Raw genomic sequence first — 26,234 nt, 5'->3', positions numbered from 1 at the left:
ACCTTAAAACCTTAAAATGAGTTGTGTAATAGTGCTACCACGGGTTCAGCCTTATCAGTGCAATATTGAACTGAATGTTTTGAGTCGTTCTTGACAATCGCAGAGAGCACATGTAATATCAGACCTGCCAACCTGAGAGAGATGTAATGCGGGAGGTGGAAATTTTGTGTGGATAATAATAATAATCAGCGCTTTTTTCAGCCGGAACGGTCCGGAACGCGTTCCGGTAAACTTTTTGCCATTACAAATTCCAACGAGATATATTTTATAAGCGAAAATTAAAATTGCCGCCACTGCCGAATCCAAGAGTTTACATTTTCTCATGATTATCGTTGGTGCAAAAGTAACTCCTGCAATCTAGTGCTGCCATCTTCCGTTATTGATCCTGAAACTATAGCTCTAAGTCGCAAAATTTCCGTTATGCTTAAAATCGATGAGCTCCGTTTGGAACTTATTGTAATATAAGATATGTAGGCCTAATATTTTTAAACCTACTTTTTTGTTGTATAATGTGATCGAGTGATAGAATTCCAGTAAACTTTTTTCCAGAAAAATGCACTGATTATAATAATAATAATAATAATAATAATAATAATAATAAATAACAATGTAGGGGGAAAGGAACTGGTCACTGTACCCCATTATCTCCTGGCCTAGTTGCCCATAAGTGGTGTTTTCTTGGTATCACTTGTGAGGTTCAGACCTATCTTCGGACAGTTTACTAAATAATAATAATAATAATAATAATAATAATAATAATAATAATAATAATATACAATGAGCAACTCTTAATAGGCCTATCCTAGAAGAGTGTATTGAGAAAAAAAGTGCAAATATTCTGTGAAATATGGCTACAAAAATAACTGAATAGGAAGAAGAAGAAGAAGAAGAAGAAGAAGAAGAAGATATGATGACGATGATGATGATGATGATGATGATGATGATGCTCTGTTGTAGGTTCTACTATATTGTTATATAAATAAAGAAGGTCGATGAGTTCAACATTCAGAACAAGATGTAAAGAAGGATTTTTTTTGTTTGTTAATAATCATTTATCAGAATAAGATTTGTCTTCTGTTATTAATAATACCAATTGTTCGCCGTCTTCTCTCGTGAATTTAATTTCTGACATTTTAGATATTCTACGCTACAAAGCACGTGCTGCATAAGACAGTTGCGAGACACAACTGGACCGAAAGCAGTCTAATATGCTTTGAATTGTCCGTCTCGGTTGTCAGTCTATCTCGCGCTCTCAAATTTATTTCATATACTGTAATTGTATAGGGAGCAGATAGGAAGTGACTAGTATCGGTCTACAGTCTCTGTCGTCTGTCTCGGATATATTGTTTCTGTCACGTGCACCCAGAGTTTTGGTAGGGTATGTCAATCCCCTCTTAACACTCACATCTACCTTCAACTTCAGGAGAACACACACATTCAGGCCATACCTACCAGGGAACAAATTCCGACCAAGAAAAAATCCCTTTGCAGAGTCGGGGACCGAACCTGAGACCTGGTTAGGAGCCAACTTTGCCAACGATTAGACCAATTTTTTATTATTTTATTGGGTTATTTTACGACGCTGTATCAACATCTAGGTTATTTAGCGTCTGAATGAAATGAAGGTGATAATGCCGCTGAAATGAGTTCTGGGTCCAGGACCGAAAGTCACCCAGAATTTGCTAGTATTGGGTTGAGGGAAAACCCCGGAAAAAACCTCAATCAGGTAATTTGCCCCGACCGGGATTCGAACCCGGGCCACCTGGTTTCGCAGCCAGACGCGCTGACCGTTACTCCACAGGTGTGGACGTTTAGACCAAGAGGTTGACATCACATACATACATACATACATACATACATACATACATACATACATACATACATACATACATACATACATACATACATAGGGTAAATTAGGGTCTGTTGGACACTTTGTACTTTAACGTGTTACCTCGCCACTTGTGGGCACCACATTCTGCTAGAAGTCAATGACTGATCCCACTCGTGGCTACTTCCGTCATTGACTTCTAGCAGAATTTGGTGCCCACAAGTGGCGAGGTAACACGTTAAAGTACAAAGTGTCCAACATGCCCGACTGTCAGACAGACCCTAATTTACCCTACATACATACAGTCGGCCTAGTTGGAATAGTTGGTATAGCACTGGCCTTCTATGTCCGAGGTTGCAGGTTCGATCCCGGGCTAGGTCGATGGCATTTAAGTGTGCTTAAATGCAAGAGGCTCATGTCAGTAGATTTACTGTCATGTAAAAGAACTCCTGCGGGACAAAATTCTGACACACCGGCGACGCTGATATAATCTTGGCAGTTGCGAGCGTCGTTAAATAAAACATAACTTTAACTTTTACGTACGTACGTACATACATACATACATACATACATACATACATACATACATACATACATACATCTGTAGTATTCGTTGTTGTTTAGTCAACTGTCCGAAATCAGGTCTGAATTTCACAAGTGATACCAAGGAGGCATCACTTACGAGGCAACTAGGCCATAGTAGTAATAGCGAGACGGCAGTACGTGGATTGCTAAATATATCACTTTTAAATATAAGAGAGCTACGGGAGGTAAGATTGACATAAAACTGTTTTGCGTTGATAAAAAATAGATGAAGGGAGGCTTTAAGAGGCAGGAGTTAATTTTAGGACGTCACGTATGACGGTTCGGTGTGCTTTATGCTCGCTCGACCATTCTTCCACTCATGCAAATGCCGAGATTTTACACGTTCATCATGCCAGCAGACGAAAGATCCCCACGAGGTAGCGAGATTAATTCCGATACTTCTCTTCCCTTCAGCTTATATTTTCTCCCTATTTGTCCGGTTCACTTCTTCAGTTATGTTATACCTCGGCCTTGCTGGCACCAACTATTGAGTGCTTGAGGGACTTCGTTTCGAATTCGGTCTCGTTGAAAGATGAAATATGTGTGTCCAGGGTTCGAGTCCAATGACTGTGAGTGATGCGAGCCACAGACGATAGTATCTTTAATTCACGTATTTGTGTGCGCAGCAGGAAGAAGGGATGGGATGAATGTAGGAGTAAAACCATACGAGAGGGTTTACAGCTCCGAGTTTTTACTTTGTACCCTAAAGGTGAAACCTATTTTCCCCCTATTACTATATATACTAGTAGATTATATTTATTTAGAATTTATAAAACAGTTATATTACCGATTGCTCTGTATGGTTGTGAAACTTGGACTCTCACTCTGAGAGAGGAACATAGGTTAAGGGTGTTTGAGAATAAGGTGCTTAGGAAAATATTTGGGGCTAAGCGGGATGAAGTTACAGGAGAATGGAGAAAGTTACACAACACAGAACTGCACACATTGTATTCTTCACCTGACATAATTAGGAACATTAAATCCAGACGTTTGAGATGGGCAGGGCATGTAGCACGTATGGGCGAATCCAGAAATGCATATAGAGTATCAGTTGGGAGACCGGAGGGAAGAAGACCTTTAGGGAGGCCGAGACGTAGATGGGAGGATAATATTAAAACGGATTTGAGGGAGATGGGCTATGATGATAGAGACTGGATTAATCTTGCACAGGATAGGGACCGATGGCGGGCTTCTGTGAGGGCGGCAATGAACCTTCGGGTTCCTTAAAAGCCATTTGTAAGTAAGTAAGTAGATTATATTTATTTTCTATTTGTCAGGTTGAATTTCCTTTTGCCAAATTTTTTTCGGACTTCGGTACTGACAAATAGCTGACTCTGTAGCTAGGAAGAGTACAGCCTGAGCTGGAGTGTAGTAATTGTAAAATAGTATTAATTTTAGTAAAATAATCGTTAACGAATTACTTAAATTATTATTCTGAAATTGATAATTTGATTGTGTAAGTGGCTAGTATCTACTGATGGGATTGAAGGTTAACTCTTAGCGGGATAAGAAAGGTAGAGATATACTGTAAAAATCTTTGTCTATCAAGCTCAAGAGATACCTAGCTTTAAGTAGCGTGGGAACTTGGAGGAAGCTTAGGAATTCGATGGCACTGTCGGCTATCTCGTCACATCATTGTGTTCTTTCTCATTCTCTTGTGGAGTTATGAAATAGTTGAAGTATGTCACGACCGCAACTTTTACAAACCTTTCCTGCTCGGTAAGTCATCCTCGCGTCACTTATCCGTTCTGAAATTATTTGTAGCTTAAAATGTCATTACATAAGCAAATCTAAGAACCCCTCACGATTGAAGATACAACACAAATATTTCTTTCTTTATAGGACTATTAATCATTATTTCGCATAACTATTACGCTTATCAATTATTTCAACTGCAGGCGGGCCTATGATTCATCACGGGTGAAAAAAAAAATTAAATAAAACTATCGTAACTCATTGGATTTCACCTTGGAAACGTTTCGGAGACATTGACAAAAATAGAAGTTATTTCAGTCAGGGTGGAAATCCATGGAGTCAAACCTCAGACCGTTCGGCCATGACTCTAGCGCTCTACCTCACAGCAAGACCTCCCGACAACAACATCGTTTTAAGCACTCAACTACTGAATTAATTGGCTGTTAAGAATCTGTGGTATCAATATTTTATGAGTTAGCATAGCCCGAGGTAGATGAAAAGCAAGCAACAGAACCAACTTCCTATGGCAGATGACGGGATGGAAATATTTGTATTTTGTTATATTTCAACTCTGCGATGTTCTCGGTGTTCTAGTTGTTCCTATGCTAACAATTAAATCTTAATTTCGCAGTCTGGAAATAGGACTAAGAGCGATGGATTTAAAGGGCGATACAATCCTTAGCATGATTTCTTCCGAGAAGGAAGCAGAGGTGTGGGCTCTGTACATGAAAGAACCCTTTCTGTGATAGAAGCTGCAGGCTAAATTTTTCGGGCATTTCTCATCAATTGGAAGGATTTTTTATGTTCTAGTGCACGAATATGTTCAACTATTGTTAAGAATACTTGTCATGCCAACAGTCTTGTAAATATATATTATTTAAGGACGTTTCAGTATGTTAAGACCCCCGCTGTAGCTCAGAGTGGTAGTGGAAGTAATTACAACTCCAGATGTTAAATTTCGACTCCAGCGAAAGGAGTGAAAATGTTTTCCCTTGTCATTGTGATCGGATATGTTTACCTTATGTTTCCTAAATCTTACGCTTTTCTTGCATTTTTTATTTTTTTTTCTATCATGACTACGTCTTCTTTTATTCACACCTGTAAAGTAGAGAGGAACTGTACCAAAAGAGAAACGGTAAATACTGAATTAGGCCTACTGGAAGCAGTTAAAAATAGACACGTTTATTATATGATATGATGTGATATGATGATATATGATATGATATGATATGATATGATATGATATGATATGATATGATATATATGATACGATACGATATGATATGATATGATATGATATGATATGATATGATATGATATGATATGATATGATATGATATGATATGATATATGATATGATATTACTTATTGTCATTAAACAAAACATCCAAATGATTGATGGCCCATCACATTTCTGTAATATTATTAATATACTCGTATATTTTGGACCAAAGCGTACAATTTGGCATGACGATATTTTCTGATTCTGAGATATCAGCATACATGTGAAAAAGAAAAAAAAAACTAGTTTTACATAGATATCTTCAATTATCCTACTCCTAGTATACCGTCATTTCTGACCAAGGGATATTAAGAACCACACCTTGAATTATTTTTGAAAAATTGTAAACACAAGATGTAAGATGGCTTTTGAAGTCATTAAAACCTTGATGAGTAATAAAGTTCAAATGAATATGAACATTATGATAACAAAACAAACTTCACGTTACAGTCATAAAATTTTCAGTTTCTCCCAGACGTTTAAATCGCGAAATAATTCATGGCTCCATTTGTAGCATCTTGTAGTAATGTGTACATTTTATTTGCTTTGAACACTGAGTAATAACGCACGGTGAGGTAAAGGAAATACAGATGCGATATTAAACACAATACAAGGCAACAAAGGAGCGTTGTCTTGACGGTTGACAGTGGTTCGAATAAAAACATCTGCGTATATAAGAAGTTGCTTTGGGCCGTTAGAAAGAGTGCATTAAGAATAGTTGAATATAGTGCTTGCCTTACTATTGCTGACACATCTCCTGAAAGGCAACTCGTCGGATTTACTACAAACTCAAAAAATTATAAAACTGTTAATAGCTGCTTCTTTCGCCGATGCTCTAATAGTAGCTACACTGAAATGCCTTGTTGTTAGGTCTACAAGGCACGTTCCACTTATCTCTTCAAATGTGCAGTCTAAATCAATGACAAAATATCTGTGGGGCGCGATAGTAGACACTTCCTCCACTTTCTTATGTTTCTTTAAATTGCTTGGGTTAAGTGTTCAGGCTTACTGTATTTATCTAATGGTTGATTGTATCACGACATACATCTCCATAACATAAAGAAATTAACATTTTCTTTCAGTTCAGATATTATAATTGAGATTGAATTCTAATAACCACGTGTGTAACTTAGAGAAAATGCTGAATATACATACTGGGTACTTTATTTTCTTTTCAGAAAAATTTAGAAGCAGAATAATCCCTATTTCGACCCTGTTTATTAATTGAAGCGTCGACTGGAACAACGTTGTAAGTTACAAAATTTTCATTCGGCGTGTTTCCGTGTAATAATGTATGTCATGTTACCTTGCTATACTCTTTGGCTTGCAACTGTCCATCAATGCAGTACGTGAAATTTGTCCACTCAGAAGTTTGCTACCCTATAAGAACAACGTTGTACGTGTACATATTTTTGGTGCTCCTGTAAATTTTACCAAATGTAACTTATAACGTTGTTCCAGCCGACGCTTCAATTATTGACTTTACGCTATGTAAACCACATGACAGGAGAGTCCCTCTATTTCTTTAATATTTGAGAATCTTCACATCAGTGGTAGAAGAAAATACTGAAGAATTCGATCCTCGAAGGTGGTAGTGGTGGTGGCGGCGGCAGCGTTGGTGACAGTAGTATCACAATATTTAATTTAACGATTACTTTTATCCGGAATTAATTCTTAGCCCGTAAGATAAAATCATGGTTATGAATTATTAAACAGAAGGAAATTTAACCAAAAAATAATTACCAACGTGGATGCCCTACTCCGATATGTATCGGGCAAGTCTAATGACAGCTAAACATAACACGTCAAGTTAACAGGAAACGTGGAGCAAACCCGGCACTTTCAAAACACGAAGACAGAATACTCAGCGCTATTACCACTCGTCACTTCGTGTAGGGCGAGACGTTCGGAATAATTTCGCAATATGAATTATACGTATTGGTAGACACATTAATAATACAGTAGACTACACAATACAGTGCACAATAAGCACAAATACCTAAATAAATATGACAATGAAACACGAACAATTCCTTCATAAGATTAAAAATTTAAAAATATGGTAATTTGAAAATGTTAATAATTTAATAAAAGTATTGGTCATGCAAACCAAATATAAAGAATAACCTTGTGAGATAAGAAAGTATTTCGTAAATGATTAGTTATTTTTCATAAATGACAGTTTATTATCAAGTTACCCGGTAATTTGGCAAAATAAACATTTTACTTTTTGTCAATCTAATTTCAGAAATTAATCGTTGAGATAATCGAAATAAATGGAATGTAATTTCAAGATCGAATATAATTTCAAAAATAGGGCGCTGATGTACCGATACCACTATAATGTAAATCGAAGTCCTGTCATATCGAAGAAGAAATTTAATAGATTATTGAAGTGCTGCTCTGTGGTTTGCGGAAACATATTTGGTGAAGCGCGTCTGGCCGCGAAACCAGGTGGCCCGGGTTCGATTCTCGGTCGGCGCAAGTTACCTGGTTGAGGTTTTTTCCGGGGTTTTCCATCAACCCAATATGAGCAAATGCTGGGTAACTTTCGGTGCTGGACCCTGGACTCATTTCACCGGCATTATCACCTTCATCTCATTCAGACGCTAAATAACCTAAACTGTTGATAAAGCGTCGTAAAATAACATACTAAAATAAAAAAAAAATAATAAAATATTTGGTGAATCGGGGTTCTATTTCCGGCAGAAGAGTGAAGATTTATCTTAAATACATGTAGAATGCCTGTCTTTTCTCTTGTGTTTGTTCTGTCTATATCTTATATGGTAATGTTTAGATGCACTGACCACATAATCAATTACTCAATTATTTCGGGATGCTTAGTTTTGGGTAAAAGTTGTCATAAGTATGGCCAAAGAGGCTAATTCTTGAAGTAGGTAAAGTGATTCACATAACCATTAGTGATTAAGGTAACAAGTTATGATAGTTCATTAATATTTTGAATAATAGATATGAAATTCGAAAAAAAAATAATAATAATGTTCTTCATGTTTTATTCTCTCGTCTATGTAAACGATAAGGCTTGTCAGTAATGTTATTTTATTTACAACAGTGGAAATCGTGTTCTTTTAAACTGTAAAAATGTTGTTAACGAACAATTGTTGCAAATATTATACTTTAACAAAATGATAACGTTCAAGTAAGAACCGCCGTTTAAATTAAAGAATTGTAGTATTAAAGGCTGTGTTATAAATCTTACCTTTCATTCTTGAAATCTCAATTAAACACTGAAACTCGTGAAAATACCGAACATGAACGAGATTCTCCCGCTATCCGGTAACAACGCACCGCACGAACTCACGGCTGAACGGATACTAACACCACCTGTTACAGAAGTTAGCGCTACTACCGGACAGCAAGCGAACTACATTTGTGGCACGCGCCTGGTCTTCTGCGCATGTCAGATAACAACAATGTACGTGTACAAGATTAGTGTCACCCACCACAAAACTCTTCTATTTCTTTCAAAGCTTACGAAAAGAAAAGAAAGAATTCAGGGTTAGGTGACCGAACAGAAAAGATACATAGTCTAGTTCTATCATTGCTTTTTCTAAAACGGCAATTTGTGGTCGAAAGACAAAAGCAACAGGACGGATATAGGAGGACACCCTCTCATTTAGCGCTTTTCATATGCTTCACGAACATCCGATTTCATACTGTAACGCGGGAGTGCAATACCATTGTGCATAGTATGTATCCATTAACACTTCATGGAAATGGCATATTCGCAAAGGTTTCATTTTGATCATAAACAAGGGAGGAAGTTCATTCGTGCTTGTAAGTATTGTGTTCTTACATGAAATTATACAATTATGAGAAAGAAAAAACCTGAGTTTAAGAACCAGAATGATGTCCATTAAAATTAGTAACAAAATCAACGCCGTTATCTCATGCAAAATTTCTTTTAAGGGGGATTATGGGTGACATTTTTATTTTCTACAGTTTTGAAGGTAAAGACTTAAAATTTTGTACAGTTTATCACCTTCCTATAAACATTCTTACCTATAAGTTTCATCACGATCATGTGAACATTTTTTAAATCCTTCAAATTAAGAAAATTACATATTTTCAAAATCCATCCCCTCTTTAAAATTTTAATTTCATGCATGATTTTTTTTTACATTTCCGATATGCTTAGAAAAGAACAGGTATCCAGAATTTTGAATTCACATCTATGTATGGAAAGAATTTTTAAAATATATGTAGGCCTACAACTCAACATTTAAACGTTTAGTGTCCATTAGGCCTATATGTGTTTAATTTTTTATTTCTGTGAGCCTTTACACTTCGAACACGAAATGTGCTGAAAAAAAAGAAAAGTTGTAAAAAGGAAGATTGTAAAGTTTGCATGCAATTCGAATTCAAGAGTGCAGTCATTTAAATATGCTCCCAAGCGCCACAGAGCACTAAAACGTACTCAACATATAAATAAGAGCCACTGATTTTCCAGTAAACTTCATGGGTGCTATTCATAGACATTTCGCTAGCCCGCGCTATGAGCGTGCTAAACTAGCCCCTGCTATCGACTGGTTACTTGTACAGGATTCATATCATATCATATCGCTAACACTGGTTTGTGAATACGAAAAACTTTAGTTCGCTGATCATCCACCGGAAGCCCGCGCTAAGAATGTCTATGAATATGGCCCTAAGTATTTAAAATTTTTGTAATCTTAGAAAAAGGTTAGACATTAAATTCATCTTCAAATTTCACAGACCATTTATTTCTTTCCGTCCTATATTTGAGATAATTGGCCCAAATGTACATGCTTTTATTGTTACTTTCCTTATTGTGTCCCATGTTATTTAATTTTATATGATGTTACTGTAACTGCAACGTATTCATAATGCGTGTGTTCGTTTCATTTGTAATGTCCTCTACTACGATCACATTTCGCCTTCTTTCGATAAATTATTGCGGCTCAGGTTAAATGAGAGGAGGAAGTTACATTCCCTTTCTCTCTTATACCGAATTTTGCACACCTCTACTCCCTCTTACTTATCTGTCCGATTCCACAGTCTTTCTCGGCATCATAACTTAAATACTCGGTCACAATGTGATAACACGCTAGAAATACCACTGCACACATCATCTCTTTATTCTTCATCTTTCACTGTTGCTACTTCTCGTCACTGGAATTCTCTGCCGCCTGAAGTCAAGGGCTGTCGAACTTTAATTTCCTTTAAATGTAAATTAGAAAAATATCTTATGATGAGTTACCAGACCTAACGCGTTGCAAATATTTAATGGAATGTGTTCCACTGTATTTTTTTTTTGTTTCTTATTTTTATTATCTAAACCGTGTTTATTCATCACTTAACGCCAATATGTAGCCTATCCCACTGTGTTGTTTTTTTATTATTAATCTATTTTTTGTGTACATTTTATTCAATTGTCGTTTTCTGGTATAATTATGTAAATCCTACTTAATTGTAATCTAATACTAATATGTATACCAATGTGTTTATTTTATTTTTACTGTGTACATTTTTTTTATTGAATTATCGGCTTCTGTTTTTATGTGATTCGTATTTGATTCTAACAACATTAATATGTATTTCACTATGTTTATTTCTATTTTATGAGGTAAATTTTATGTAACTACCTCTTTTGATCTCATTATGTACCTAAATTGTATCAGTATGTAATTACTTAATTCCGATCCAGTTTTATGTTCAATTGTGTAAGCAAGTTTTAATCCTGGTTGAGTGTAAGAGAAGGCCTTACGGCCTTAACTCTGCCAGATTAAATAAAGCCATTATTATTATTATTATTATTATTATTATTATTATTATTATTATCAATGTTCCTTCATAGTTACTCTTATAACTTTTCTTAGATACATTAACGCTTATAGTGAATATTAAAAAGCCTTTATCTAGACTATATATACTTTGTAAATAAAGTGTCCTCCTTTGTTTAGTAGTTTTTAGATATTATGCAACTTTTATTTTATGAATGAGATTGTGTTAATATCTAGCTTCCCGAATTAATGTCATGCATCACTAGTTCCATGTAATTGAATCCAGTAAAACTACGTCCTCATTCATTAATTCCTTTATCACTTAACAGTTCATTAGTAAACTAATAAGTCTTTCGAGAGACCGAGCGGTAAAATTAAGGGACAAATAACTTCAATGATTTGTAACCAGTGAGTTAAAGCAGATCAAATGACAGAATTTTATTTGTGACATCGATATAAAATATCCCTATGACGAAAAGTCAGTGACAAATAGTCCATGTTACGTTTCGGTTGTGACAAAAAATCCGGGACTCTCCTCATCGTAGGATTCGCTCAGGCGTAGAGTCGAATTTCACTTGGGCTGATTACCTGATTAAATTTTTCCCACAGGATTTGCCCAACTGCAAGACGAATGCCACATATCATGCCGAAATCTGTCTCATCTCGCCAAAATACCGTCCTGCAAATATCTGTTTCACCGACTCTAGATCTATTCGCAGTTTGATACAGCATCGTTAAATAATCGATGTTTCAATATTCACAGGTTGTGCGACACATGAATAGAGCGCAGAGTTGCCTGCCCTTTTGATGTAATGACCTCTGGCATTGTCGCTTGCAAGAGGAAAGACTTGGCTTCCTGCCGTTCGTTGGTATTGGAAAAACAAGGTAAGAAAGACTTGAGTAGGCCTAACCTTTATCTCTGCCTGCAATTCCGGTGTCTTTAGAGCACAAGACAATCGCGTCCTTTTCCTTCCTTGTTCATCGACCCGTGTCATTTCTTTGTTTCTGTGGGCACGATGCTATTTAATGCACAATCCAAGTCAGACGCGTTGTAAAGACGAGGGGCCGAGCTTCCCTGCGTGGCACAAACTGACGTCTCTGTGGGTGTGGAGGAACAAAAAAGCTTCAGGGGTGATTTGCGCACTGCATCGTTATAGGTACAACGCTGTCACGATTACACTAACATGGACTGCTTATGGAGTCTACGTGAATTTCTTACATAAAGTTTGCAATCTTTGTTGCATGAAGGCATTGAATAAATTTTAATATGAATCTCGGCAGTAGCATTGTATTCGGTTATAAATCCAGCGGACGTAGGACCATTCCCGAGGGGAAAATGATGATAGGAAAGAGGAGGAGCGGGATGAGGAAGTCTTGTCATTAAAATAATATAAAACTTTTATCACGTCCCCTGCGGTGGCCGAGTGGTCAGACCTCCAGCCTGTCACGCAGGCGGACCGGTTTCGAATCCTGGTAAGACCTGGGACTCTTCATTGAAAAATCATAGTGACAATTGTGGCTGACAAGGTCGCAGTTAAGGGTTTTCTCGTGGTTCTTCCGTTTTCCCATATTGAGCATCTATTATATTCCGTCAACATTTCTCCATTCCGTCTTCATTCCGTAGCATTCTCCGAACGTCGGCTGGCGACGCAAGGAGGGGGCTGGCCTAGCGACGAATGGGGTTGTCTGCTCGAAATGTGGGTACAGTGAACCGATTTACACACTTCTAATACTTGTATGTCATTAATGATATTATTGAACTTGTTAAATTAAAGACGTAATCTTCACTGTTTTAGGGGAGAGTCGGGTAGTATCGGACATCGGGTAATATCGGACAGTGAGTTTCTTTCATCTACCACACGATGATAGTACCTGATTGACATGGTTACGTTTCTGTGACGTCGCATAGAGAAACGTAACCATGTCATTCAGGTACTACCATATGGTGGTAGATGAAAGAAACGCACTGTCCGATATTACCCGATGTCCGATACTACCCGACTCTCCCCTAAATATTGAAACAATGGGCCATATTCAAGAACGTCACTTTGTGCCGGATTCGTTTTCAGAGGCAATACTTATCTTTCTCTTGACAAAGTCAAATGTAGGTAAAAAAGTGAACTTGGTGATGAACGTTATCATATAATGACGTAGTGCTTTCAGTCCACAGCTGCTCCATGAGGAAAGTGAGGAAACCATTAATTAATTAATTAATTAATTAATAAGGAAAGAATTAATTAATTCTTTCTTTCCTTCTTTATTTCATTCATTCATTCATTCATTCATTCATTCATTCATTCATGGCTACATTTCAATTCAAACTTATTTTCAAAAAAGAAAAACCATTGAAATGGAAGGGAGCGCAGATGAAGATGTAAGTCTACACCAAAGAACTTGCTTACAAATATAAAGACGTGGTAGAAAATAAGAAATTAGACGTCGTTTAGGTTTCGACAAAGAAGAAGTGACGAAATTAAGAGCACGAAAGAATAAGTAATACTGTACTGATAAAATTAATTATGAGAAATTTGAATAATTGGATTCTTAACCTTATGTTGAATAAAGTATAGGCTATCAATACAAGATTATAAATAATTTTTATTCTGAGAGTTAAAAAAAAACATAGTCTATTGCAATTTTTTTTCAAACTCCATTCTGTTACATAAACATTTACAAATTAACCATTAAGAAAAAAAAATTGTCTACCTAATTGATTTTCACATGATGATGATGATGATGATGATGATAACAATAACAATAATAATCATCCTGACAAGTATTTGGCCAAGTGGCCTGTTACGGTCTTGTTTCCTGTCCATCTCTTTTGAGGTCTGCAATGGCTGGCTATTTTACAAGATTTTAAAGCATTTAGATTTAACCTCCCAACTAGTTACTAGCCAGGAGGGGGCGAGTCCAGTGGATAATAATAATAATAATAATAATAATAATAATAATAATAATATACCCAACTGGTTACTAGCCAGGAGGGGGCGAGTCCAGTGGATAATAATAATAATAATAATAATAATAATAATAATAATAATAATAACAATAACAATAATAATAATATACTCAGTAATTAGAAATTTAAAATACACTAATTATAGCTACATAACTTCAAAATAAAGTCATAAAACTGGGGATGAGGCTGGGGTTATGATTTCATAGGCTAAGCAGAACTTGAGAATAAAGAAGCAAATAATATGATAGAGAATGGATAACCCATGGATTATTAGAAATGACCATCTTCTAATTCCATTTCAACACTTAAACTTAACTATATCGTTGTAAGCGAAAGTGTCCTTTTAGTTGTTCAGACAAATTATAACATTAAATGTGGTATATGGGTGATCTTCAGGTATCTTTAATCTTATTAGGTAATGGGCTAAGTTACGACTAAAATATTAGGTAATGGGCTAAGTTACGACTAAAATATAAGTCAAGTTGTAACTGAATAAAAATGATGCGTTTTCTATTATATGGTTGTGAAAGTGAAGTTGATCTGTGGTACTTTACCTATGTGACTAGATTCGGCGGGATTTTACGCCATCTAGGCTAGAAGTTTGATGAGAGTGTAAAATCCCGCCGAAACTAGTCACTTAGATAAAGTACACTTAGTTCACTATTTGACACAGTGAAGATATTTATGATGTTAATTTAACAAGGGTAATGTCATTAGTAATAAATGCAAAGTTTAGCAGTAGTCATTTACTAATGTTGATTTGTAAATACAGTAAGTACGGTATGCAGTTCAAAAACAGCCTGATTAACCCCAGTGACATGAAACAGGAAATATAGGCTGTAGCTGAATAATAGAAGTTTCCTTGCCATCAGTGGACGGAACAGGTGCTTCGTTCTGCGCGACTACAGCTGAAGTTAATGACTAATGTGCTAATGATAAATTTTGTCTACATGAAGCGTTTAAACCACGTAACTCAATTACTGTACACAAAAAAGTGGAGTTCGTCTGGCTTTAAACGCCTCTATGTGCGAGCATCGGATGTACTGTACATTATAAACAGTGTGTCTCTGAAAGGTTAGAGGAAAAAAATAGTGATCATTTTGTAATTTGGGAGACAATAAAATATCTAGATTGGAGTTATGTAATAGTATATTGCGATACAAGTGTGGTAAGTGCTTTATAACAGAATCGAGGAAACCGTTTCTGTTAAGCACTTAACGCATGACAAATAATTTATAGCGGATAAGGCAAGTTCTGGAACCGCCTCATATATTTCGCACAATTTGCACTTTTCTGTTCTTATATTTCTACAGTCTTACTAATAAACCATGTATAGTTTTTATACGAGACTTGTGCAGAGTTGAGACAGAAAACGTTACTAATAAACCGTGAATAAGCTATGGACGTATAAACAGGCTGCAACTATACAATGGGAATTGCTTTGCAGTAGTTATATACACGAAACCCCTTGTTTAAGCGTTGTATATAGGGAAAAAATGGCCGCCCCTTTAACAGCTGTTCGTATCGACTGTCATTCTATGATGATGTTTACCTTGTAATCACAGAAGAACAAACCAAAGATCATAGAATTATTAGAATAATGTTGCTGTAGCTTGTACTCTTTGACCAAAATGTAGTGTGCTAATCGATTGGAGCCAGTTGTACTATCGATATTTAACACGCCACACTAGAGCGCTCTACCGGATCCAATAGAGAACCTCAGATATTCTATTACCTTTCGTAACGAAGTAATGACGAAACCAGGACGAAACTATGACGTAGCTGTGTAAGAGTTATACTGTTATACACGACGTATGTAGTGATTATTAGTAAGGAATTTACACACGACTTATAAACGAGCTACTCATTGTATAAGTATAAGACAGTTAAACGTCTGTATATAGAGTTTTTATTAGTAAGACCGCTAGAATTCTTATTAGAAGAAATACTTACGGTCTTACCAATTAACCGTGTATAATTTTTATACGAGACTTATTGGGACAAAAAACGTTAGACTACTAATACACCATCCATGAGCGATGGATGTATAAACAGACTGTAACTATACATGGGAATTGATTTGCAGTAGTTATATACACGAAACCCCTTGTTTAAGCGTTGCATATAGGAAAAAAATGTCCGCCCCTCTAATAGCTGTTCGTATCGATTGTCATTTTATGACGATGGTTGCCTTGTAACCACTGAAGAACAAACCAAAGAGTACAGAGTAATTATAATAATAATGCCGTAGATGCACCCTTCGACCAAAATATAGCGTGGTAATCGATCGGGCTCAGTTGTACTACCGATACTTACCGGGGCACATTAGCCCGAACTAACTCCGCAAATACCTGTACTCACGCAAATAAAATTTGCAACCGTCATTTTACAATGAAGAGCACTTTTTTTTCTCGTCAATTGGCAAAGCCAAACCGCTTTACTACAATGCTTTTAAAACACGCTTGGTTTCACTGTCAAAGTACGTTCTAAAATCGACTCAATCTATCCAAATTTTAAATCTGCCGCCAAAAATTTGTACTCGGTACTGTACTCGGATCAAGCGAGTAATGACGTCACAGTACCTGCTCCGAACCGAACCGCTCCGTCCCCAGCCCTATCCTAGATAGAGAATATCATACGTAAAATTATTATTATTATCCTCATTCGATACGGCTCAACGCTGGGTCACACTGAGTTGCTTGTCTTACATCTTGATCATAATAATACAGTAGGCTAATTATATCCATGAGCAGGCTTAAGATAAGATGTGTAATTCCTGAGTTATTGATTATTTTCAGCTTGCCGGTGAGACATCAATATTATTTTCTTTGCATACTTTATAGTTTATAAAGTACATATACTCTTATTAAACGAATTATATTTTGTGAGGGGGATAGAAGTTATCCCTTGCCAGGGATGTTAATATGGATTTATGAGAGAGGGATAACTTTCCAACAGGGGGGAAATCCCTCCATCTCCCCTGTTAATTCGCACACTGTCAGACCTACTAGGAACCCATTCTGTAAATATTATATATTTTAATACGAACTGAAAACGTCAGTTCCATAGGAGCTTTTTTGCGATTCAGTTGCATTATTCTATTTGTTGGTGTCGACTGATTATGCAAATTGCTTTCAACCCTGCTTGCTGTCTATACCAGTTACATGTTAGCTCAATTAAATGTGTTAATTACTGTTTTCTAGCTTGCTGCATATACCAGTTACTATTTACTGTGTATTGAAACACGTGTTAGTGTGAATTTAATTCGAAAACGAGTAATTGTTAATTAGAGAGCGCCACCAATTAATTCCAATCATGACATATTTAATACAAGTAAACTGTACTGTAAACTGGTACGTTCAACCAGAGGTCCCGGGATCGATACCCGGCCCCGGAACAATTTTTCCCTTGAAATTATTCATTATAATAATATTGCCGTAGCTGTACCCTTTGACCAAAATATAGCGTGGAAATCAATCGGGCTCAGTTGTATTATCGATACTTACTGGGGCACATTAGCCCGAACTAACTCCGCAAATACCTGTACTCACGCAAATAAAATTTGCAACCGTCATTTTAAAATAAAGAGCACTTTTTTTTCTCTTCAATTGGCAAAGCCAAACCGCTTTACTACAATGCTTTTAAAACACGCTTGGTTTCACTGTCAAAGTACGTTCTAAAATCGATTCAATCTATCCAAATTTTAAATCTGCCGCCAAAAATTTGTACTCGGATCAACCGAGTAATGACGTCACAGTACTTGCTCCGAGCCGAACCGCTCCGTCCCCAGCCCTATCCTAGATAGAGAATACCATACGTAAAACTATTATTATCCTCATTCGATACGGCTCAACGCTGGGTCACACTGAGTTGCTTGTCTTACATCTTGATCATAATAATACAGTAGGCTAATTATATCCATGAGCAGGCTTAAGATAAGATGTGTAATTCCTAAGTTATTGATTATTGTCAGCTTGCCGGTGATACATCAATATTATTTTCTTTGCATACTTTATAGTTTATAAAGTGCATATACTCTTATTAAACGAATTATATTTTGTGAGGGGGATAGAAGTTATCCCTGCCAGGGATGTTAATATGAATTTATGAGAGGGGGTGACTTTCCAGCAAGAGGGAAATTCCCCCCATCTCCCCAGTTAATTCGCACACTGTCAGTTAGACCTACTAGAAACCCATTCTGTAAATATTATATATTTTGATACGAACTGAAAACGTCAGTTCCATAGGAGCTTTTTTGCGATTCAGTTGCATTATTCTATTTGTTGGTGTCGACTGATTATGCAAATTGCTTTCAACCCTGCTTGCTGTCTATACCAGTTACATGTTAGTTCAATTAAATGTGTTAATTACTGTTTTCTAGCTTGCTGCATGTACCAGTTACTATTTACTGTGTACTGAAACACGTGTTAGTGTGAATTTAATTCGCAAACGAGTAATTGTTAATTAGAGAGCGCCACCAATTAATTCCAATCATGACATATTTAATACAAGTAAACTGTGGGCAGGCGCATGTACACACACGCACACACAAAACGGGAAAGGACAGATTACTAAAAATGTCATTTTTTGTGTTTGAAAAAAGAAAGAAATAGAAGGGCCAAATAAGAGTGGATGACTTGCTTGTCTATAACCGGAACAGGCTGTAGAGCCTAAACCGGAAGGTGACATATGCAGTATATCTGTTAATTCGCATTAATTGAGACCGAAATTTGTAGCCAGAGAAATTTGATGTAAAGAATTAAAATACTGACAAATTCGTGAATAAGAAAAATTCAGTGCAATAACAAAATAAAGTACAGTAGGCTACCCATGTCAGTGATATCGCAAGTTATAAATTATTTTCATTCTTTGGTTAAAAACTTTTGTTTTTTTTTTTCGTGTTTTTTGTTTCTTTTTTCACAAATCTACTTCACTAAAACTTCACGCACATGCGTCGCGCAGTAATAATAGAGGGCACCACTTATGAGGCAACTGGACAAGGAGATAATGGGGTAGAATGGCCAGTTCCTTTCCCCCTCCATTGCATACATCGCCGACTAGCTACATATTACATTAGTCACAATTCAAATGCATACAAACAATATTCAAGTCTGCTTCACAGGGAGCTTTACCTGAAAGGTATATTTGCATAATATATACGTTACTGTAGGTACGTTAACAGAAAACAACAATTTCAAGTCACACAGAGTTTGTGTGCAGTCAATGTGTGTTTCTGACGTCTCGTCAGCCCACTCGAGGTTTGTGGATATAAGGGGAAAATTTGAGACGGTGTCGGGTGTAGTTCCTGGGTAGCTCAGTCGGTAGAGCGCTCGTGCGTTCAGCCAGTGATCGATATCTGACCCCGGAATAATTTTTCCCTTGACATTTTTCAAGTCTGCTTCACAGAGAGCCAATCTCAAAAGTCTGGATTTAATGTTCCTAATTATGTCAGGTGAAGAATACAATGCGTGCAGTTATGCGTTGTGTAACTCTCTATTCTCCTATAACTTCATCCCTCTTAGCCCCAAATGTTTTCCTAAGAACCTTATTCTCAAACACCCTTAAGGGGACACGCTACTGAGATTTATAATCTCCACAATTTTGATTGTAAGTTTTTGAAATTTTAAAATCGAATAGATGTTGATGAGTTACATGTGCACAATTATTTTCAAAATTTTATGTTGAAAAATGTACTCGGAAAAAAATAAAATATAAAAAAGTGTTTATAATTTTAGTAAACAAATATCTGGGTCTCATATAATGATAATTTGTTTCTTAAACTTTTAAAATGATGCTAAGACTACCTACAATGAAATGGTGCATGGGTTTGTTCCTAGTCAATACAGTTTATCAGTAAAACAAAATTAACTTTTAACATTGACCAAAATTGACGAAAACTCAGTAGCGTGTCCCCTTAATCTTTGTTCCTCTCTCAAATTGGGAATACAAGTTTCACAACCATACAGAACAACCGATAATATAACTGTTTTATAAATTGTAACTTTCAGATATTTTGACATCAGACTAGGTGACAGAAGCTTCTGAACCGAATAATAAGTATTTCCCATATTTATTCTGCGTTTAATTTCCGCCCAAGTGTCATTTATATTTGTTACTGCTGCTCCAAGATATTTGAATTTTTCCACCTCTTCGAAGGATAAATCTCCAATTTTATATTTCCATTTCATGCAATATTCTGGTCACGAGACAAACATATACTTTGCCTTTTCGGGATTTACTTCCAAACCTTTCGCTTTACTTGCTTCAAGTAAAATTTCCGTGTTTTCCCTAATCGTTTGTGTATTTTCTCCTAACATATTCACGTCATCCGCATAGACAAGCAGCTGATGTAACCCGTTCAATTCCAAACCCTCTCTGTTATCCTGAACTTTCCTAATGGCAAGTTCTAGAGCGAAGTTAAAAACTAAAATTCATAGTGCATCTTCTTGCTTTAGCCTGCAGTGAATTGGAAAAGCATCAGACAGTCAAAATGTCAATATTGCATCAAATAAATACTGTCTATTTTTGTTAAGATCTCAAGATCCTAGTGTGAACTAGAGACCTGTGCCATTACTGATTCTGTAGACTGTTTCATATTTGTCCACTTCGCCATTTGTTATCAACTTATCACTTGGATGGTCATTACTAGACAGTGGATGCGGGATGACTTAAGGAAAAGTGAAGTTGTTTCGTATCAGAGTATATGGCACGTGCCGCGCCGTCCGTCTTTTGTGTACCTGGCGAGTACAGCAGCGTACAAAACGAAGGAAACCCGATGCGTTCATAGTGACATTGCAACGCAATGTGTGCAGTTGTGTTATCCTGATCAAGTATTTAGTACGCGTTGAATATGTTGTGCTGATCCATTCATAATGGCAAAACGTTAAATTCGCTCAGAATTACGAAATGCAATTAAGAAGTATGAGAGTGACATTTTATGTATTAACGAAGACAATATCGTGTATCTTCGAGAAAGAGTGCATTCTCAATATTAAGTTAATATTAGAAACGAAATGGGGAAAGAAGTACGGTTATTGAAATTGTAATGAAAATTATAATTAACTGTGTTAAAAATGCATTATCAAAATGATAACTAAGGGCCATATTCATAGACATTCTTAGCGCGGGCTTCCGGTGGATGATCGGCGAACTAACGTCTTTCGTATTCATAAACCAGTGTTAGCGATATGATATGATATGATATGAATCCTGTACAAGTAATCAGTCGATAGCCGGGGCTAGTTTAGCACGCTCGTAGCGCGGGCTAGCGAAATGTCTATGCATAACACCCTAATAGACTAATTATTGCACTCAGTTTTCTTTTCTCCCCCCCCCCTCTTTTTCAGATCTCGTATTTTCAGCGTGCGGCTTGTAATCGACAATCTTGCTCATCCTTTGACTCTATAACCTTCGCAGTGAACTTTGAAATGCGTTTTTCTCATGCATGCGTTATCGAGAAGAAATCTGTACGTACAAAAGTGCAGTGACAACTTAGCCTATGACAAATGTCATAGTTGGATGTTAGATTCATTTCAGGTGTCTTCCGTATCGAATTCATACAATTTTCAATAGAAAAAGTCTCACATTTCCGATTAAAAGCAATTAAAATTCAATCAGATGGGTAGATTCGGGTGTCCGAAAAGGAAAAGCGTCGCCGAATCATGCGGTTCGCTGCATGACTCACAAACAGTATCGATTTCTTGAATGCGACAGCAAGAACTTCCGAAGTCCACCGCTAGAATGCAGCTCATTTCAGTGTCGACAACAGTTAGGATTTTTCATTAACGTTGTTAGCGTAATAATGAATCCGTGTATGACTCAACTGATAAGGATAGCTCATTTCATATGCATTCGGACGTGCGGTTCGTAACATATGCATATTTGTAACATATATGGAACTAATTTTTTAGTCCTTGTAATCGATTGTTAAATTAATCACGCTGCTTACATGTATCGACTTCCGGTCTGGTCGATTTTGTCACGTCTCGTTGTCGTACCAACTGTAAGTAAAAGAACCTGTGAGCTGCAAGCAGAAGTAACCAGCACCTACTACCGTAGCTAAATATATCGGAATCAACCGTATAGGATTGAGTGGACTCAGGCTCTCAGCCCCTGTATGGTATATTATTGCACCATATCAGTAAACTTATTATTCTGGAACCAATTTAATTTATCAGAACGCTCGTATAAACATATCTTTAATTCAGTCTCACTGACCAGTTGCAGACCAAGAAACTTCTATTTGACACCTTGTTATTAATTGCTGCGAATATTATATTGTTATATTGAAATCATATAAAAGCTCCTACTTTATGTTGGAACAACTACGAACATTCTTTCTAAATTAATTATTAAATCGGAAGAGATTAACTATTAATAGAGAAAAATTCGTTCCGACACTGAGAATCGAACCCAGGACCCCTCAATTTAACGCACTGAGTGCTCTTAAGCAGCTCAGCTATGCCGGGATCCGATCCACAGCGCCGGCCGAAGAGTCCTCCTTCGATTTTAGGGGTCCCGGGTGCGATCCCAGTACTGAAACGAATTTTTCTCCGTTAGTATTTGTGTGATGACTACACAGTCATACACAATATTCAATAGAAGACGGCGAGATCCTCAAATAAAAATATATGAAAGACATTAAGTTATTACTCGTATTTGTTGTACTGAATGATTTATGGTATCGCGCCTTAAAACTCCGTGCAGAAAGTGCACATGAATGGGTTATTTGTGAAAGGGCCTAAGTCGCCAATTTTGTGAAAATGAGTTTGTAATGTAATACTGCTATTTGGGTGTAGATACATCGATTTAGTAGAATTTATGATACAATTTTTACTTCAGCCTTAATTTCAAAATTTCGGCCTGTAAGCAGTTTTTTTTTTCAATTGCTAAAAATTTAGTATTCAAGACTTAGGCCCTTTCATAAATAAACCATTCACATAAAATTTAATTTGTATCATTTTCATCAGTGTTTGTATTTATTTTTTGTATTTATATGTGCTATCTGGTAGGATGGAAGAGAAGGCCTTATGGCCTTAATCCTGTCAGATTAAATAAATTATTATAAAAATACAAAACGTAATATATAACCAACTAACGTGCCTGCAAAATTTTCGGCAACAGTAGATGAAACTATAATCCGAGAAACCCAGGTACCCACGACTTCAAAGGACGTCGTTGTTTGTGAAATTCACACCTTCACACAGTTAATGAGATTTAAATTAACTAAAATTGTAAAAATATGCAGCAGAGAATAAAGAATGTGAAGTGACATATGTGGATTTATTAAAATAAATAGATAAGCAAACAAATGTAAATGATAAATAAATCAATAAATTAATGAATAATTAAGTATGTAAATGAATAAATAAGTAATGAATAAACAAACAAGTAAATAAATAAAGAAATAAATAAATAAAATTTTCATAAGGAAATTTCAACTTCATTATTAATTATCCTCATTATGACTAAATTATCTTCCGTTATTCTTCACAAATTGACGCCTCGATATACCAAATGACTTTTACTAATATCTATTGATTTGACATATATTGAACTTTGTTCACTATATTAGAAATGTTGGAGTCTGAAAAAAATTGGTGGTATACTTTCATAAAATCAGTTTTGTATCATAGATAGAGAATTGCATCATTATTACATGAATATGTTAAGGGCACAACATAAAAATTCGGAAGTAAAAATGCAACTTTATGAGAATTATACACATACTAAATCAAAGCATTTTTAAAACGAGAAAATATTTAAAAGAATATAAGGAAACAATACTGAAATATTTTTTTTTTAATAAAACAAAATACCTGAGAAAATCTGCACGTCTCTTCTTGCTCTTTGCAAACATGGGAAACAAAATAAGATTTCCTTTTTAACACTCGCACAACCACTAAAACTTTTCGAATACTGTGCCGGTAGGCCTACGTCTGGATTAAAATTCCCGTTAAACAATCTAGTCTCCGTTTTAATACATTGTGAAATTTCAATGACTGGATTTGGTCTGACAAGTCGGTTAATCTCAGTTTCTTTTCCAAAGTGCGCGCTGAAAACTGCTGTTCTAAGAAACACTGTAAAGTATTCGTCTTTATTGACTAAAATGCGAAAGCCACCTTCAAGCATTTATTTCGCACAACAAAATAGTTAGCACTAATTAAATATTGGCAAACGTTAGATGTAAATGAATACTCAAGCAAACGAAACTCACACGACAACAGTTACAATCATGAAGAATCGGAATCCGAAAAAAAATTGAATTACAGTAGCGTGCAAATTAATCCGAACAACGTAATTACTTATGCAAAAACGCTCAAACGGGATAAAAAAAAAGGATCTAAGACATACCTCAGTAATCGATGTTGCCTCCCTTGTTCCTAATAACAGCTCTGAGACGTTTTGGCATGGATTCCACTAATTTCCCACAAATATTCTTCATTTCTTCATCGCGAAACCATACACCAATGAGGGCAGAAATCATCTTCTCCTTTGTAGAACAATCCATTTTTTGCATTCTTCTTTTACAAATTGACCATAAGTTCTCAATGGGGTTGATGTCGGGTGAGTTGCCTGGCCAGGGGAGTACTGAATATTCTTCTTGTTGAAGAATTCTGTAGTTTTCGAGACGTATGGCATGGTGTCAGGTCTTGTTGGAACACACCTCTGCCATCCGGAAATGATTTTTGCAGCTGGGGTACGATTCTGGTTTCCAATAAGTGAATATATTTGTCAGAATTCATCATTCCTTTGATAGGTATTAATGCTCCAGGCCCTTCATGTGTAAAACAACCCCAAAACATTAGTTTAGGGGGGTATTTGGGTGCTTGTTGGAGATGAGCTGCTGTTACTTTTTCGGATCCTTTCCGTACGTAAGAAACACAGTGGCCGTGGACCTCGAAATGAGACTCATCGGAAAAAAGTACATTCTTCCAGTCATTCACTGTCTAGTGTTGATGTAATTTTGCCCACATTAAGCGTTTTTTGCACATAACAGGGGTTAGCAGTTGCTTCTAAATAGGCTTACGAGCCCTTCGTCCAGTTTCCAAAAGCCTACGCCGCACTGTTGTGACGTGAATATTCGCCCCAGTGGTAGCCATTAACTCGCGGGTTATGTCGACAGCAGTTAGTCTAGGATTTAATTTACTTTTCCTGACAATTAAACGATCATCTGCAGGTGAAGTCTTCCTTTTCCGGCCACAGTTTCCTTTTTTCTGGGGTGTGATGGATCCAGTCTCCCTGTATCGTTTTATGATCGAATTAACAGTAGCCAAACCGATGTGACATTCTGCAGCAATTTGGCTCTGTGTCATAGAAGAATGCTCTGCTCGTGGAGTTGTATCCATTTGTGAAGACGACAGAATGTACACAGGATTGCAGTATTAAGTCTTCAACACAACTGAAATGCTTATAAGTACAAAACGACAGGCAAAATGTCACATATTATAAAAAAATAATGACAGACCTTCAACAATGGAATTACACGTACTACAGATGTCAATTAAAGCAGTATGAGCAGCTGTGAGGCCAACAATGACAGAAAATGTAAAAATATGTCGTGTTCGGGTTAATTTGCACGCTACTGTAAGACGAGAGAAGCTCACACCACCACCATAAAATGAATAATAACCAATTTCCCTCGCCAGAACAAGAGCGAGCGGGGGTGTTGTTTTCTGTCTGTCTCACCTCATCCCCCTAATCTGATAGCTACTGCCTCTTGTCCTATATATTGAGAACTTAAGGCGAAACTGTAGTGAAATAATAGTGAAAAATTAAAGAAAACCCACTTTTTCTGTTCTTAAGTTCGTAATTATATTTGAACCTTTCAGTTTCAATTCCTATTTGAGAGCCCTTCAAACTGTGTCATGTGAAATTTATATTTTGTAATAGAAAAAAAATAAATTCCACAACAAATTACAGAATTCTCCCTGTGGCTACACAGACGAACCCTGTTCTAACCAAAAGCCTTCACAGTTGCAAGGTATCATCTCATATAATCAAATGTGGCGAAATATACGTTGCCGGTTGATTTTTTAATGCTGTTTTCTCGACTTTAAATTGTAAGCAGTTTCTTGAATAAAAAAGCTTCTTCCACAACAGTTATTGTCAGAT

At 36.4% G+C, this 26,234-nt stretch overlaps 1 protein-coding gene across 1 annotated transcript in view; it reads right to left on the bottom strand.

Moving 5' to 3' along the window:
- LOC138707473 (metabotropic glutamate receptor 8-like) overlaps window positions 1-8,750 on the bottom strand; it is a 244,339-nt gene extending 235,589 nt beyond the window's left edge. Inside the window, exon 1 of the mRNA XM_069836955.1 lies at window positions 8,614-8,750. The gene's annotated coding sequence lies outside the window, so the exon portion shown is untranslated. The remainder of the gene's footprint in view (window positions 1-8,613) is intronic.
- Between the last annotated feature and the right edge of the window lie 17,484 nt (window positions 8,751-26,234).

The sequence above is a fragment of the Periplaneta americana genome, chromosome 10 (assembly GCF_040183065.1).
Source record: "Periplaneta americana isolate PAMFEO1 chromosome 10, P.americana_PAMFEO1_priV1, whole genome shotgun sequence".
NCBI lineage: Eukaryota > Metazoa > Arthropoda > Insecta > Blattodea > Blattidae > Periplaneta > Periplaneta americana.
This window is presented reverse-complemented; position numbering and strand designations above follow the sequence as displayed.